The 15,046-nt window shown below is 50.6% G+C and overlaps 4 non-coding genes across 4 annotated transcripts; 2 read left to right on the forward strand and 2 right to left on the reverse strand.

Moving 5' to 3' along the window:
• The first annotated feature begins 1,819 nt into the window (after positions 1-1,819).
• TRNAT-CGU (transfer RNA threonine (anticodon CGU)) lies at positions 1,820-1,893 on the forward strand. Its single transcript has one exon. It is a non-coding gene; the product is annotated as a tRNA-Thr (tRNA).
• A 4,115-nt stretch (positions 1,894-6,008) lies between these two features.
• Positions 6,009-6,080, reverse strand: TRNAA-UGC (transfer RNA alanine (anticodon UGC)). The gene has a single exon. It is a non-coding gene; the product is annotated as a tRNA-Ala (tRNA).
• A 4,194-nt stretch (positions 6,081-10,274) lies between these two features.
• TRNAA-UGC (transfer RNA alanine (anticodon UGC)) lies at positions 10,275-10,346 on the forward strand. The gene has a single exon. It is a non-coding gene; the product is annotated as a tRNA-Ala (tRNA).
• Positions 10,347-12,859: 2,513 nt separating this feature from the next.
• Positions 12,860-12,931, reverse strand: TRNAA-AGC (transfer RNA alanine (anticodon AGC)). Its single transcript has one exon. It is a non-coding gene; the product is annotated as a tRNA-Ala (tRNA).
• Positions 12,932-15,046: the final 2,115 nt, after the last annotated feature.

The raw sequence follows: 15,046 nt of genomic DNA on the forward strand, positions 1-15,046 counted from the left end.
CTAGAAGAAAAATCTAATAAAGAGCAATGACCAAGAAAATGTACTGAGCCATGTACATAGGGAGTACTATGTACTTAACTATGTCACCGGCCCTGTTAGGCATTCATCTGTTACCTTGTATTTCTTTTATTGTAACACTTACAATGTTCAGTAACATTTCTCCTTTCGTTTCCTACCATCTGTGGCCATCTTGTACCCAGTTGTATCCACAGAAGTCATTTCAGCACCTGACACATGCTAGGTTCTCAGTAGTACAACTCTTGTTGGCCATACTTCACTGAAAATGTTGACATTCCAATTGAACTTTTTTAAAATTATTATTTTTATTTTTTATTTTAGAAAGGGGGGCACATAATGGGGAAGGGGCAGAGGGAGAGAGAGAGAGAAAGAGAGAGGATCCTAAGCAGGTTCCACGGCTCAGCACAGAGCTCATGTGTGGGGGGGGGGGGGGCGGGGGCTCAAACTCACCACCCTGGATCATGACCTGAGCCTAAATCAAGACCCTGATGCTCAATGACTGAGCCACCCAGCTGCCCCCCAATTGCACTTTTGTGACTGAAATTTATTCAGTCCTTATCATAAACAATGCAGCTAATTAGAATTCAGAAATGCCGGGGTCCCTGGCCCAATTATGACTTGGGGTGCTGGTTTCCACACTCAGTAAATCCACAGTATCTGGAGTATACAGTAAACACCGTCCTAGCCATAGAAGTTTGCTAACAGACTAAGTTTAAAAGTGATCATCTGGTTCGCAGACATGTGTTTACACTCTCTACCAAAACACTGTGAGTGGAATAGAAGATGGCAAGGCCAGGACATTTGATTCAAGAAAGGAATTTAAAACGACTTTGCGATTCGAGGGCCTCCTCATGCAGAATTCCTTCTAGCCTTGCTTGGATGGATACAGAATTCAGGAGTCCTCGGTCTTGCATTTTAACCGGGCAGCGGGAGCTGGGCGGACGTGCAGCGTCACCTTCTAAACCAGCGACTTCACTCCCCTCCCTGGTAGCACTTTCTTCTAATTAAAGGCAGAAAACCTGGGTGCAGTCCTTGACGGTTTAAGAATGAATGCTTGGTTGTGTGATGTTTATTTACACAGTCAGCTGATGCTTGTTTAGCCCCCACGAGCCGAGAGTCCACGAGGAAAGTACAGAAGGGCAGCCTCTGGAAACCCCAAAGAGAAGAGGAATTTCCTCCGCCGCCGCCGCCAACTTCGCTTCCCCCTGTGCACCTGCCGCGGCCGGCGGGGCGCTGGTGGGCTCGGGCCCGCGAGGGCGGGGCTGCGGGGCTGCAGCACCGGGCGGGGCGCGACGGGGCGGCGACCCCGGAGCAGCCGCCTTGCTCCGTCTGCTACTTGCTCGGGCACAGCCGCCCGGAACCTTTAGGCGCCCGGCTGGTTTCGGTTCGGCTCGGTTGTCCGAGCGCAGCGCGCGGTCCTCTGCGCGCCGGGATGGAAGCCGCACCCACCTGCTTCGCGGGAGGAGCCGGCCCCTCACCCGGCCTCTCACCGGAAGGTTCCCGAAGACCGCGATCGGTGTGACGTCACGCGGACGAGCCCCTTCCCGCGCACAACACTCAGCTCGGCTCTCGCCTTTCCCGCCGCGAGGCTGGTCCAGGCTTTTTCCCCGGCACTGGGAGGGTGCGCGCATGCGTGCTGTCGTGCAGGTGCCAGTCCAATCTCCCGGGTGTCCCGCGCGAGCCCCCGCCCATGCGAGCGCGACCTCCTTCGCTAGGGCGAGCGCGGGAACCTGGCGGAAGTGGCTTTCCCCCTAATGCACCGCGATTTGATCACCAAAGTCCCTCGGCCCGCCGCGCAGCTGGCTCTGTGGCTTAGTTGGCTAAAGCGCCTGTCTCGTAAACAGGAGATCCTGGGTTCGACTCCCAGCGGGGCCTGCGAAGCTTTTTTGTTTTGGCCATTTACTCCAATTTTTTAGTCTGAAATCATCTCTAATCTCAATCTCAAATCTACTGTTTGGAGCTCTAATCTGGTTTACAGTCCTGCGTGAGGGAGCGTTTCCAATAGTTCCTGATTTCTCATGAAGGGATTAATGACTTGTTGCTGAATAGTGCGCTTGTTGGGGGAAGGAGGGTCCAACTCTGACATGTTGCGGATGTCAGTCCTCCTCCCCCCATGATGCCCTTTTTAGCAAAAATCTTTGATTATGTACTGAACTCGTTTGTCGTTCTCTTTCATCTTTAACCTGTGGGCTTTCTTTTTCTGACAGGGCCATTTTCGAAGAGTACAGAGCAGTTATGTTGTAACATACTGCATAATTTGGGTTAGTCTGCGGCCTCTTCACAATTAATTTAGGCTCTGTATTCTGGGCAGGAATACAACTGATGTTGTGTCTTTTTCAGTGCATCACATCAGTGGACATATAATGTCAACTGTCCCATATTGTCCCGTTCTTGCTGATGTTAATGCTGGTCACTTGCTTATGATGATGTCTTCCAGATTTCTCCGTAACTTTTTTTTTTTTTGCAATTAATAAGTATCTTTTGAAGACATGCTTTGAGACTATGTAAAGGTACTGTTCTCATTCAACTTTTACCTATTTAATTTCTCACTCAATGATTCTTGCCTAAATCAATTATTAATGCAATGATTTCCAAATGGTGATTTTCTTTTTTTTTTAAATTTTTTTTTCAACGTTTTTTATTTATTTTTGGGACAGAGAGAGACAGAGCATGAACGGGGGAGGGGCAGAGAGAGAGGGAGACACAGAATCGGAAACAGGCTCCAGGCTCCGAGCCATCAGCCCAGAGCCTGACGCGGGGCTCAAACTCACGGACCGCGAGATCGTGACCTGAGCTGAAGTCGGACGCTTAACCGACTGCGCCACCCAGGCGCCCCCTTTTTTTTTTTTTTTTTTTTTTTTAATTATTTTTTTTTTCCAAATGGTGATTTTCTAAACCCGTCATTCTTTCTATATTTATAATTTGACTTCTTAGTATAAGAAGAAGACGATTTCTTTCTTCTTCATTGACTTATTTATTTGTACGGATTCACGGTTGTTACTGTATCCAATAGGTTATAGCCCATTACTATCAGTATTTATTTTGATATTTCTTAACCTGAAGCACAATTCAGAGTTCAGTGTAGTAAACAGGAAGCACTCTAAATGTCTTAAGCAGGAAGGATTTAAAAACAGGAAACTGGATTAGTATAAAGTCAGCAGAAGTGATTGAGAGACAGACTTCAGACTGGACCTTCAAGTAAGAGTCCAAGAAATATCCACAAGACTGTGTTTGTGCTTTCCCCTGATTACAAGGATACACATATCTATAGGACTGCTTTACAAGGGAAGCTAGTGATGACATTGCTGAGCTCTTGGACATGCCACCATGTCTGCGAACCATGAGGTTAAGCTTAGGAGACCGCCTTGTCTAGAACCTTCCCAAACTCAGGAGCTGTGACTGCACATTGGAACGTGGACGATGGCATTGGCTCTGTCACCGCTCTCTCTCCTGTTCTACAGAGGCTGGGCTTGTAACACTGCTACAGAGAAAGCATGTGTCCACAGTCTGGCTTGCCAGCAGAAAATGGCCAAAATGAGCAGGATAATATCCTGTTTTGTAAACCTCAGAGAAGTGTGCCTAATAGTTGTTTTAATATCATTTGTATCAAGATCCCTAGGTGCAAGGGGTATGGGACATATCCTTTGTAGCTTTCCAAGCCCTCCAGTAAAGACTCCAGTCTTTACTGGAAAGTAAAGTACAGAAGAAAGTAGGAATGCATGTTGAATGCCAATACATATCCAACAAATGTACACTCTCCTTTTATCCCTGGGGTGTGAAGACAGTAACAATAGCACTGCCTCCTGGGTACATTTAGAATTGTGTCAGCTTTCTAGGGCTGCCGTCACAAAGCCCCACAGACACGATGGCTTAAATAACAGGAATTTTTTTTCTCACAGTTCTTGAGGAAAGTAGTCTTCAATCAGGTGTTGGTTGGGTCGTTCTCCAAAGCCTTTCCCCTTGGTTTGTGGATGGCAACCACGAGTGTCTTTATAGTAAATATGACCAGGCAAATGAATCAATATTTTTATTTATGTAGGGTTTTTTTTTTTTGGTGTCTTAAATAGGCTTTCCCTATAGAAAGTTCAAGAACATTAATTTTTACTTTATTTAAAGACCAGTCTCTGTTTCTTAGCCTCGCCACATCAATTTTTTCACTTCTGTATTAGAAAATGTTAAATAAATTACAATTGCTGAATCTTCACACATAAAAGATGAACTTAATCCTTGCTCAGGCAATGGGGGAAATGCAAACAGAAGTACAGACTTTGGCCAAACGAAGCAAGAGGCATCATCATTATAGGATTTGGTGGGGAGGGGGGGCAAGTTTAAGTTTTAAATATAATAATATAATATAGTATAATATAATCGAAACAGTGTTTTATAGAATCAAAGCAAAGCAGGACTGTATATAAAGTGGCAGCATCAGGCAGGCCTGAGAATTGGACTCACATCCTGTTTTCTTAAAATGACAGAGTTAGAGGGGCATCTGGGTGGCTCAGTCTGCTGAGCGACCGACTCTTGAGTTCAGTTTAGGCCATGATCCCAGGGTTCATGAGGCCCAGGGGATGAGGCCCCATGCTGAGTGTGGAGCCTGCTTAGGACTCTCTCTCTCCTTCTGCTTCTCTGCCCCCACTGGCATGTGCTTGCTCTCTCTCTAAAAAAGTAATAAAGAGGGGTGCCTGGGTGGCTCAGTTGGTTAAGCAGCCGACTTCGGCTCAGGTCATGATCTCGCGGTCCGTGAGTTCAAGCCCTGCGTCGGGCTCTGTGCTGACAGCCTGGAGCCTGTTTCAGATTCTGTGTCTCCCTCTCTCTGACCCTCTCCCATTCATGCTCTGTCTCTCTCTGTCTCAAAAATAAATAAACGTTAAAAATTTTTTTTAAAAAAGTAATAAAACTATACAGTTATAATAAATTTTAGAAGATGTTCCTGAAAATCCTTACTGAAACTCTGGAAAGTGGTTGGAAATAGAGTCTAAGTTTCTATGTCAAAGTCATAGCAAAATTTTTTGTCAAAGCCAAAGTCATTTAAGCCACATCAGTTAGATAATAAGGATACTCTATTGTTACTGACATGATTTCCAAGAACAAATTTTCTTAGCCTATGTTTTTAGAGGACACTGTTGGCCTATGTCCCTGATGATAATTGGTAACAGCAGTTTTTTCTGGTTTACAAAAAGAACCAAGGAGAAGCCAATAAAACCTTTTGCTCTCTGCATGGATTTTTTTTTTTAAATGTTTATTTATTTTTGAGACAGAGAGAGAGACACAGCATGAGCAGGGAAGGGGCAGAGAGAGAGGGAGACACAGAATGGGAAGCAGGCTCCAGGCTGTCAGCACAGATCCCGACGCAGGGCTTGAACCCAAGAACTGTGAGATCATGACGTGAGCCAAAGTCGGACGCTTAACCGACTGAGCCACCCAGGCGCCCCTCTCTGCATGGATTTCTAACCAAGTCTCTCTTTCTCTTGTACCTGAAGACTGTTCTTGGCCTACAATTTCTCCTTGTTACATTCTCAGCTTCCAGCAACCAACTCATTAGAAATTAGTCATGTGTTTACCCCATTTATGCCAGTGGTGGACTTCCTAGTCAGCGGCTGGCTTTAGATGTGATCTCCTCTAAAACAGAAAGAATGAGACGTAAAGCATTTCTTTGGTTATGAGCGGTAGAGGCACTTATGACAAAGTTCAAAAAGTTGCTGACAAAGCAAAGTTGCAGAAGTGGAAACAACCAGTCCATCGTCTCAGCTTAATCTCTCCTTACCCTCGCCTCTGCTCCTTGTTCAAGGGGAACAGAACATCAGTCTGTGCCCTTGGCAGAGCAAGTCGAGTATTTTCTTCAGCAGCATATTTGGCTTTCTGGCCAGAGTGAAACCTGACTTAGTTGCTTCCAGTTTAAATTGCTCAAAAGTGTCAAAAGGGCTAAAAGCCACAGACATCTGGTTCAAGATGCAGCATTTTAAAAAGGCATGCCACAAGCAGCCAGAGACTGGAGATGCTGGGGATCGAACCCAGGACCTCATACATGCAAAGCATGCGCTCTACCACTGAGCTACATCCCCAGAACTATAGAGTTTATGGGGCACAAAAATACCTTTCTTTATGAATATACATCAAGTTTTCTGTAAAGTGTATTTCACTACACTTTGTTGTGCAAGAATTATATGAATTTTACAGGTCTTGAATGTCAGAAAGAAAATGTTTGTAAATCAATATCACTAAAGGCTTTAGATTCACCTTAATCTGCCCAGGTCCAGCTCAAAACAAGCAGGTGGAAATTTGGGTTTTATCCTAACAATGACCAAGAATATGTCATTCAGATCATGAGGCTTTTGGAAAGGCTGGCATGAGAAAAACTAGACCCACAGATGGCTACAGCAACCCCCTGGGAAATGTGATGGACGGACAAAGTCCTGGATACAGGACGGAGACAGTGTCATCTTGCAGGGTCCACTCAATCTCAGGTTCTAGGCTTGGAATTGTCCACAGTGTGTGTAAATCTCGGCCCAAGAAGGAAGAGCCCACTCTGTAGACTGGGTGAGTAAACCTGTATCCTGTGGAATAGAAAGTATAAGGAAGACACTGAAGATTCAAACATAAATCCAGGTTTTAATACTTTAGAAAGGGTTTTAGGGTGAGGCAACGGCTCTCAAAGCATGGTCTTTGTATCTGCAGCAGCATCATCACCTGAGATCTTGCTAAAAGTGCAGATTCTTAGGCCCCATCTCGGTGAGTCCAGAACTTGAGGCATGGGGGCCCAGCAACCCTTGTCCTGACAAGACCTGGAGGTGATGCTGATACACGCAAAAACTCAGGAATAGAGTTTTTGTACAGAGTTTTTGAACAGTCTGCTGTGCAGAATGCTACCTTACTACATCATTTTCCAACAACACTGTAGGACTAAGGTGCGTCCAACATTTAAAGATTAAACAATTTAACATAAGGCCTGAGTTTTTATAAATATTTGTGTGTAAGGGAAATCTAAGTTTTGAATTTATGTTTTCAATACACTGTGAAAATAGAGTGTGAATATTTACAAATGTTAATTTTTAAAGCTTAATGAATTGTGCACTGACGTACAAACCATATCAGACCCTTCTCTCGATGTTGGAAAGCCCTTGAACATCAGATAATCTGTCCACTGGCCATTCGAAGAGAAGAGGAAGATAAAGACGAGCGAAGGCAGATTAAGAACGGCAAAAGGCCGAAAGAAAGCGCATCTACAGGTGTAGACGTCCCGTGCTTGGACAGACCAGGGATGAACCGAGGACCTCAGGCCTGCATCGAAGGTCACGTGGGAGGGAGCGAGGGCAGGAGGGCAGACCACCCTGTCCAGGACTGGACTCAAGCATCCAATCGCGGTGCCGGCCGGCACCCAGGGCAATTATGACCAAAATGATAAAAACTCCTGTTCCGGGGCAACAGTTGTACCCCATGATCCCCCCACCGACGGGATTCAGGGGCGTAGAGGTTAGCACCTCCCCCGCCGGTCAGCGCAGTCAGCGGGCTGAGCCTCCAAAACCCCCGAGGCCGAATCGCTAAGAATCTGGCCACGTTGACCATCCGGGGACCACGCAGGAGTCGTGGCACACGAGTCTCGTTCCCTCCTCACTAGACCGGCCGCCGACCCCCTCGCTATGGCCCCTGGCCCTGCCCCAGGCTGGGGGAGAGCGGCCCGCGGGGCTCCGCCCGCCACCTGCGCACCTGCGCCCGGCCGCTCGCGCGCGCCGCCCTCCCGTACCCGGCAGCAGGTGTCTCAGGCTCCTTCTCCCGCACCGAACCTTCATTCTGGCTAAAATCCCACCGGCGCAAACCTGCAAATGAGTCAGGGGGCGGGGCGGGGGCTTTCCCGGGGTCCCGGAGGAGGGGGCTGGTGGTGGTGGTGTGCACGCGACGGTGGTAGTGTGCACGAGGTGGTGGTGTGCACGGGGTGGTGGTGTATGGGTGGTGTGCACGGAGTGTGCATGGGGTGGTGGTATGCACGAGGTGGTGGTATGTGGTGGTGTGAACGCGGTGGTGGTGTGCACGCGACGGTGGTAGTGTGCACGGACGGGGTGGTGGTGTGCACGGACGGGGTGGTGGTGTGCACGGAGTGTGCATGGGGTGGTGGTGTGCACGGGGTGGTGGTGTATGGGGTGGTGTGCACGCGACAGTGGTAGTGTGCACGAGGTGGTGATGTGCACGCGGTGGTGTGCACGGGGTGGTGGTGTGCACGAGGTGGTGGTGTGCACGCGGTGGTGGTGTGCACACGACGGTAGTAGTGTGCACGAGGTGGTGGTGTGCATGGAGCGTGCACGGGGCGGTGGTGTGCACGGGGTGGTGGTGTGCACGCGACGGTGGTGTGCACGGGTGGTGGTGTGCACGCGGTGGTGGTGTATGGGGTGGTGTGCACGGAGTGTGCATGGGGGGGTGTGCATGGGTCGTGGTGTGCATGGAGCGTGCATGGGGTGGTGGTATGCACGGGTGGTGGTGTGCACGGGGCGGTGGTGTGCACGGGGTGGTGGTGTGCACGGGTGGTGGTGTGCACGGGGTGGTGGTGTATGGGGTGGTGTGCACGGAGTGTGCATGGGGGGGTGGTGTGCATGGGTCGTGGTGTGCACGGAGTGTGCATGGGGTGGTGGTGTGCACGCGACGGTGGTAGTGTGCACGAGATGGTGGTGTGCACGGGGTGGTGGTGTATGGGGTGGTGTGCACGGAGTGTGCATGGGGTGGTGCTGTGCACAGGTTGGTCTGCACAGGAACCACTCCCCCGGCGGGGTCTGCAGGTGGGTGGCGGGCAGGTGAGGTCCGGGACCAAGAGAAGCTTGGGGACAGCTGGGGGCTGGCGCGAGCTGCAGTCGGCAGAGCGAAGGGACACCACGCGCTTCCGCAGGGAAGTCGGGTCCTTTGCGCACGTCGGTCGGGAAGTGGTTGGCACGGCTCTCCTGGAGGTTTGCGGTGACACGTCAAGGCTCGCCGAGGGCCTCGCGTCCTGCGGGGGTAGGACCGTTGGCTTCATTGCTTGTTTTTAGACACTTCTGTTTATGTTTGTGTCTCCCTTCCCGGTTCCAATTTACCTTTCCTTCTCTGGCTGTACGTCCACTGTCCTTCCCTCCCCAACTCGGCCGTGCCCGGGTGCGTTTTCGGGACGCGCAGGGCACCATCGCCGCTGTGGGCATTTTCTGGGAGAGTTCCAGGGCTTCGGGGTCACCGGGAGCAGCCGGACTGGTCACAGAGCCCGGCTCGCTCCAAACACCGAGGAGCCGCCCGCACGCGGCAGTAAAGCCGGTTAAGGCCAAGGAATCTGCCAGAAGGAAAGGCCTGAGGGAAGGCGAGGAAGTGTGAGGCAGACCGGGGCACGGGCTGAAAAGGTGACCTGGCTACGAACGCTGGGAGCGACCCCGGGGAGTCCCGGCCGAGCCCCGCGTAAGGCAGAGGCCGAGTGGTGGGCCGCGCGGCGAGAACCTGAAGGCCGAAATCGCAGCCCTGGGAGCGGGCGGCAAGGGCCGTGCTGCGCTGGCTGACGAGCAGGACGGATGCAGGTGTCTGGGCGGGGAACGCCCCGGGGGTCGGCCCCCGCGCGCCCAGAGCACCCCCACCCAGCGGCCGCCCGGGTCTCGTTTCTCCCGCGCATCTTTGCAGAGGATGCGCTAGGTGAAACCCACGAATGCGTTTCAGAGCCGCACCTGCCCAGACCCTGGGCGGACCGCTGCGGGGGCTCACCGGGGGCGTCCACGCGCCACCTGCGCGCAGAACTTCGGCCGAAATGGAGAAGCGTCGCCGCCCACCGCTGCGAGCGCAAACGGGCCTTTGTTCAGGGGGCCGGTGTCTCCTCAAGGGTGCGCGGAACGCTTGCCCGTCCGGTGTGGGCCGGAGCGCCCGCCCCGCTGCCCTGAACGAGCTATGCGCGTACTTCGCAATCCGCCTCTCCCCCGCGCACTTCACCGCACGGTTCTCTGCGCTGCGACAGGAACCCTGGACAGAGGTCACCTCTCCGGCATCCGGGCTGCTGCGTGCCAGGCTCGGTGCTGTCGGCTGGAGGTAGGGTGATGGGGAAGGACACTCAGGGCTCTTCCCTTCTGACATCATCCTAGGGGGAAGCAGGCAAACGTAACCAAATAACATAGATCTGCAAATATAAAACGCGCATTAAAGGGGAGCGCGGGGCAGTTTGATGTGTTAGGTAATAAGCGCTTGTTAGATCCACCTGATGGTGATTCTGTGAAGGAGGGAGGACCTGGGTCAGCAACGAAGCAGAAGGGAGCGGGCTTCGTGGTGGGGATGTAGCTCAGTGGTAGAGCGCATGCTTTGCATGTATGAGGCCCCGGGTTCGATCCCCGGCATCTCCACTTTAGCGACGCTCCAATTCGCTTCTTATTTAGCCCTTGGCAGGCCCCTCTTCAAATATTGAAGTGACTGAGAGAAAGGAGTTTTCTTCCATCCGGAATTCTTACTGGACTAAGAATTAAATTGGCTCAACACAGGTTACCAGGGTGAAAAGAGGCTTAATAGTGAGACTGAGAAGCACTTTAGACAGAGAGATGAATTCGTGAGGAAATGACAGGACGGAGCAAACAGACGTTTGGGGGACTTTGATTAGTAAGGGATTTTAAGCGGAATTTGGGCTGAGGTAGATTTACTGAAAAAGTAACGAGCTTATACAGCTGTCTCAATTTTAAAACCCGCGTCTCTGGTGATAAGGATGTCTTTTACTTCTTAGTACAGGAAACTCCCTTTCCTATGGAAAGTTTATTTCCTGCTTCCAGGGCACAGAGGAGGGCGTGATCTCCTTGAACCTGCTGTTTCCCAAGTAGCTGCAATTAAAAGTAATTAATATGCCGTTGGGGCGCCTAGGTGTCAGTTGGGGACTTTGGATTTCAGCGCAGGTCATGATCTCTGAGTTAGTGGAGCCTCCCCTGGGGCTCTGCGCTGATGGGGTGGAGCCTGCTTGGGATTCTCTTTCTCCCTCCCTCTATGCCCCTCCCCCACATGCATGTGCGTGTGCTCTCTCTCTCTCAAAATAAATAAATAAAACGTTTAAAAAATAATTGCTATGCCACTGAGGTCCATTTGGGGACATCCATTTTGGAGATAAAGCCCATATCGGGCTCTGCGCAGGCATCGCAGAACCTGCTTGGGGTTCTCTCCCTCCCTCTCTCTCTCTCTACCCTTTCCCCACTTGTGCTGTCTCTGTCTCCCTCAAAATAAATACATAAAACTTAAAAAAAAAACCCATATTCTGGCGTTCCCAATACTTACTGTAATGTGTTACTGGCTCCATCTGCTTGGAGAAAGCAGTAATCTTTTAACGCAAGTATTTCATTGGTGGGGCTGGGCGTGTTCTGTTTTACAGCATTAGGAGGTACGTGATGTGTAACCGTCTCACTTCTAGCCTCATGGAATTAATCGTTGGTTTCAGGTGATGTCCACCTGTTCCATCCGTTCTAGGTTTCCCTGTCCAATTTCTCCTCATGGTTGTAGCCACCATCGATGATCGCAACCTGGATGCATTACAGCAATATCAGTAGTAAAATGTTGACTGTGGTTTTAATTCTTCCTCCTGCATTTATTAGCTGTGATTCTTTGATGGAGAAAATCTTTCCCTTACTAACTATATGTATCTCCTAAAAAACATTCCATATTATCCATAAATACTTGATTCTCTCCCTTCATTTGTCAGCGTCCAAGAGAATGAGCTGTTATCCAAAAACCTCCAAAGAACTAGTGTGTGTGTGTGTGTGTGTGTGTGTGTGTGTGTGTGTGTTGATTTTACAACCAGTTTCTCTAAATTCTCTATTTGTAGAGAAAGGTGATTTCCAGATGTATAATACTACCAAGATCTAGAAAGATAACTTTGTCTCTCTTCAATACCGAATCCTCTATTCTTCCCGTATCTGAAGGCCTTGATTTATACCTTCATCACAGCGTTAAATAGTAGTGAAGTTAACGGACATCCGTGCCCAATCATAAACAACTTTAAATCTGTTTGACCACAAAATACCTTAAAGAGACTAAAATAGTGATACAGATCGTAAAAATCTCTGAACAACACATATTACCCAGAATTATTTTCCAGGATGAAAAATAACCCCTAGAAATGAATCAGTTTAACAGTGATGGCAGTCCCCCCCCCCCCCCCCCCCGTCTTATACTATGTATTCAACTATTATTTCACACTAGCTGTGGCCTGGGCAAATCAGTTGTCATGTTGGAATTGGTTAAGTGATGCAGGTGTTACTTGTGGGATGCTTGTCTGGGGGCAGTGGAAGTGGTCCTTTAGTCAAATTTATGTCTACAATGAGCCTGACAGGTCATTTACTTTGATTGAAGTTTTCTGCAACACGAGCTGTTTACATCTGCTGCACAGGGTCCAGGGCGCGTGTGGGACAGAAAGTGGGACAGGAATCGGGGGTCCAGGGCGCGTGTGGGACAGAAAGTGGGACAGGAATCGGGGGTCCAGGGTGCGTGTGGCACAGAAAGTAGGACAAGAATCGGGGGTCCAGGACGCGTGTGGGACAGGAATCGGGGGTCCAGGGCGCGTGTGGGACAGAAAGTGGGACAGGAATCGGGGGTCCAGGGCGCGGGTGGAACAGAAATCGGGGGTCCAGGGCGCGGGTGGGACAGGAATCGGGGGTCCAAGGCGCGTGTGGGACAGGAATCGGGGGTCCAGGGCGCGTGTGGGACAGAAAGTGGGGGTTCAGAGAGCGTGTGGGACAGAAATCAGGGGTCCAGGGCACGTGTGGGGCAGGAATCGGGGTCCTGACCGCAGGGCGCGCGGGTGGAAAACGGAAGAGGGTACCGGGTCTAGCGGGGGAAACGCCAGGCAGGTGTTCTGACCACGAGCACGACCCCTCAAAACTGCTGGAGGTGCCGGGGATTGAACCCGGGACCTCGTACATGCTAAGCACGCGCTCTACCACTGAGCTACACCCCCGACTGTGAGCACGCCCCTTTGGATTCCTGTCGTGATTTATAATCATTACTTCCTGGTCTCCTAAAGATTTGGTAACCTGCAGGGAGCGCGCGGTGCGAGCTGCCTCGTTTGCGAAACAGGCTGAGAAGCGGTTTCAAAACACAAAACAAACAAAAAAAACCCCTCAAAAGCACAAAATGAGATTCCAAACGAAGAAGGAAGCTGAAAAGAGACGGTCAGTCTTCTCTCGCTCTTCCCAGCTTCATTTCCCGTGCTCTGCACTCCTTCCCCTACTCCCGCCCCCAGAGGCCGCAGCAGGTGCGGCGCAGCGGGGGGCGGGGGCGCGGGGGGGGGGGAGGACAGCCAGGGGAGGGGGAGAGAGGCGCGCGCGCAGCGGGGGCGTGTGGCAGGGGGAGCCCAGGGGGCGCGCAGCGCCTCCCGCCTCCGGGGGTCCGAGACCCTCAAATCCTCCCCATCTCCGGGAGGCAGAAGCCTCCGCTGAAGGCTGGGCGGTGGTGGAAGGGACCGTCCCCGCGGGGTCACCCTGTCCTGGATGGACCCCGAGGACAAGCTGGGAACCTGGGTGGCAGGTACCCCTGCCCTGGGGCCAGCGGAGGGCGGCAGGGGTGCTGCTGGGGGGGGGAGGGTTGAGCTGGCCCAGCAGCCCTGACTTCCTCCTCCCCACTACCCCCCCACTCCACGGTCAGACCCCCCCAGCTGTGAAGAATTCGGGGTTCCTCGGATGGTTTGGGGGACCGCTCCTCACGCTGTAGAGTTGGCCGGGTCCGGCCCCACCCCCAGTCGCTGATTTCCCTGGAGTCTTTCTCTGCCTCTGAAACAATTTCAAACTTACTAAAAAGTTGAAAAAAATAAAAATAGTACAAAATTGCCCCTATTCCCTTGACCCGGATTTGGCTATTGCTAATATTTTACTCCATTTGCTTTGTGGTTTGACTGCTCTTTCTCTCATTAGGGAGTATCACATGTTCAGTTACCCTTAAACCCTTGACCTCATGACCTCAGGACTGTGGTGAACGGAAGAATTTAACCCTAACAGACAGCTGTATTTAATCTACGGTTTGCATTTGACCCAAGTGACCCGATCGCCCCTCCTACAGCATCTAGTCTGGGGATTGGTATTGCATTTAGTTGGCCTTTTTAGTTTTCTTTAATCTGGAACATTTTCACAGATTTGCGGGGGGGGGGGGCTTTTATGACATTAACATGCTACTTGAAGCATGTCCTTTTTTATTGTTTGTTTGTTTGTTTGTTTGTTTTTTTAATAGAATGTCTTTCGCTTTGGGTCTGACTGTTTTCTTATGACCACATTCAGGGCATGCATTTCCCACCAGAGTACTACATAGCTGATGTGGGGATACTTATCGTGGATAATGTGGGGGTAATTACCTGGAGACTGTGCCTTCCATGGATCACTTGGTTTGTGGGGCAGCAACCTAAGACCCCAAACATCCCGCTCTTCATCAAAATGTTGAGAGATGATGCCAAAGTGTCGGTCCAGAATACAGCAAAAGTAGTTAAGAAATGGAACAAAGTCAGCCGTGACAGACGAACCTCACCACAGGTCATTTGCACCTCCTCCCGTCAGGGGGTGGAGTCTAATTTATTCCTCTGAACCTTGAATCTGAGCTGCTCTGACCAGTGGAGTACAATGAGGTAATGTTGTGGCACTCTCAAGCCTGGTCTCAAGAAACCTTGTAGTGTCAGCCTTCACTTTCCTGGAGCACTGCTATCATTGTGTAAGAAAGCTGGGCCACCATCTAGAAAGAGCACAGTAAGGAAACCTGATAAACCAGAAACAGTCCCTGCCTACTGTCGGATATGGTTGGGGCTGTCCTGGAGCCATCAGTCTCCAGCTGACCTGCGAATTGGCTGCAGAGAGACTAGTCCAGCTGACCCCACAAACAGAAGAGATGATACAGCCCATGTGAGCTCTGCCCATATTACCAACCCCTAGAATTCTGAGAAAATGAGTGGGTGTTGCTTTAAGCCCCTGAGTTTTGGGGTAGTTTATTACACGGCCACAGAAAATGGATAAAACAACATAGTAGAGATGTAGGATCAAATAAGAAATTCTGAGTATATATAATTATAGCCCAGGAATAGAAGAAGAGAAAA

This window comes from Neofelis nebulosa, chromosome 6 (assembly GCF_028018385.1).
Source record: "Neofelis nebulosa isolate mNeoNeb1 chromosome 6, mNeoNeb1.pri, whole genome shotgun sequence".
In the NCBI taxonomy this organism is placed as follows: domain Eukaryota; kingdom Metazoa; phylum Chordata; class Mammalia; order Carnivora; family Felidae; genus Neofelis; species Neofelis nebulosa.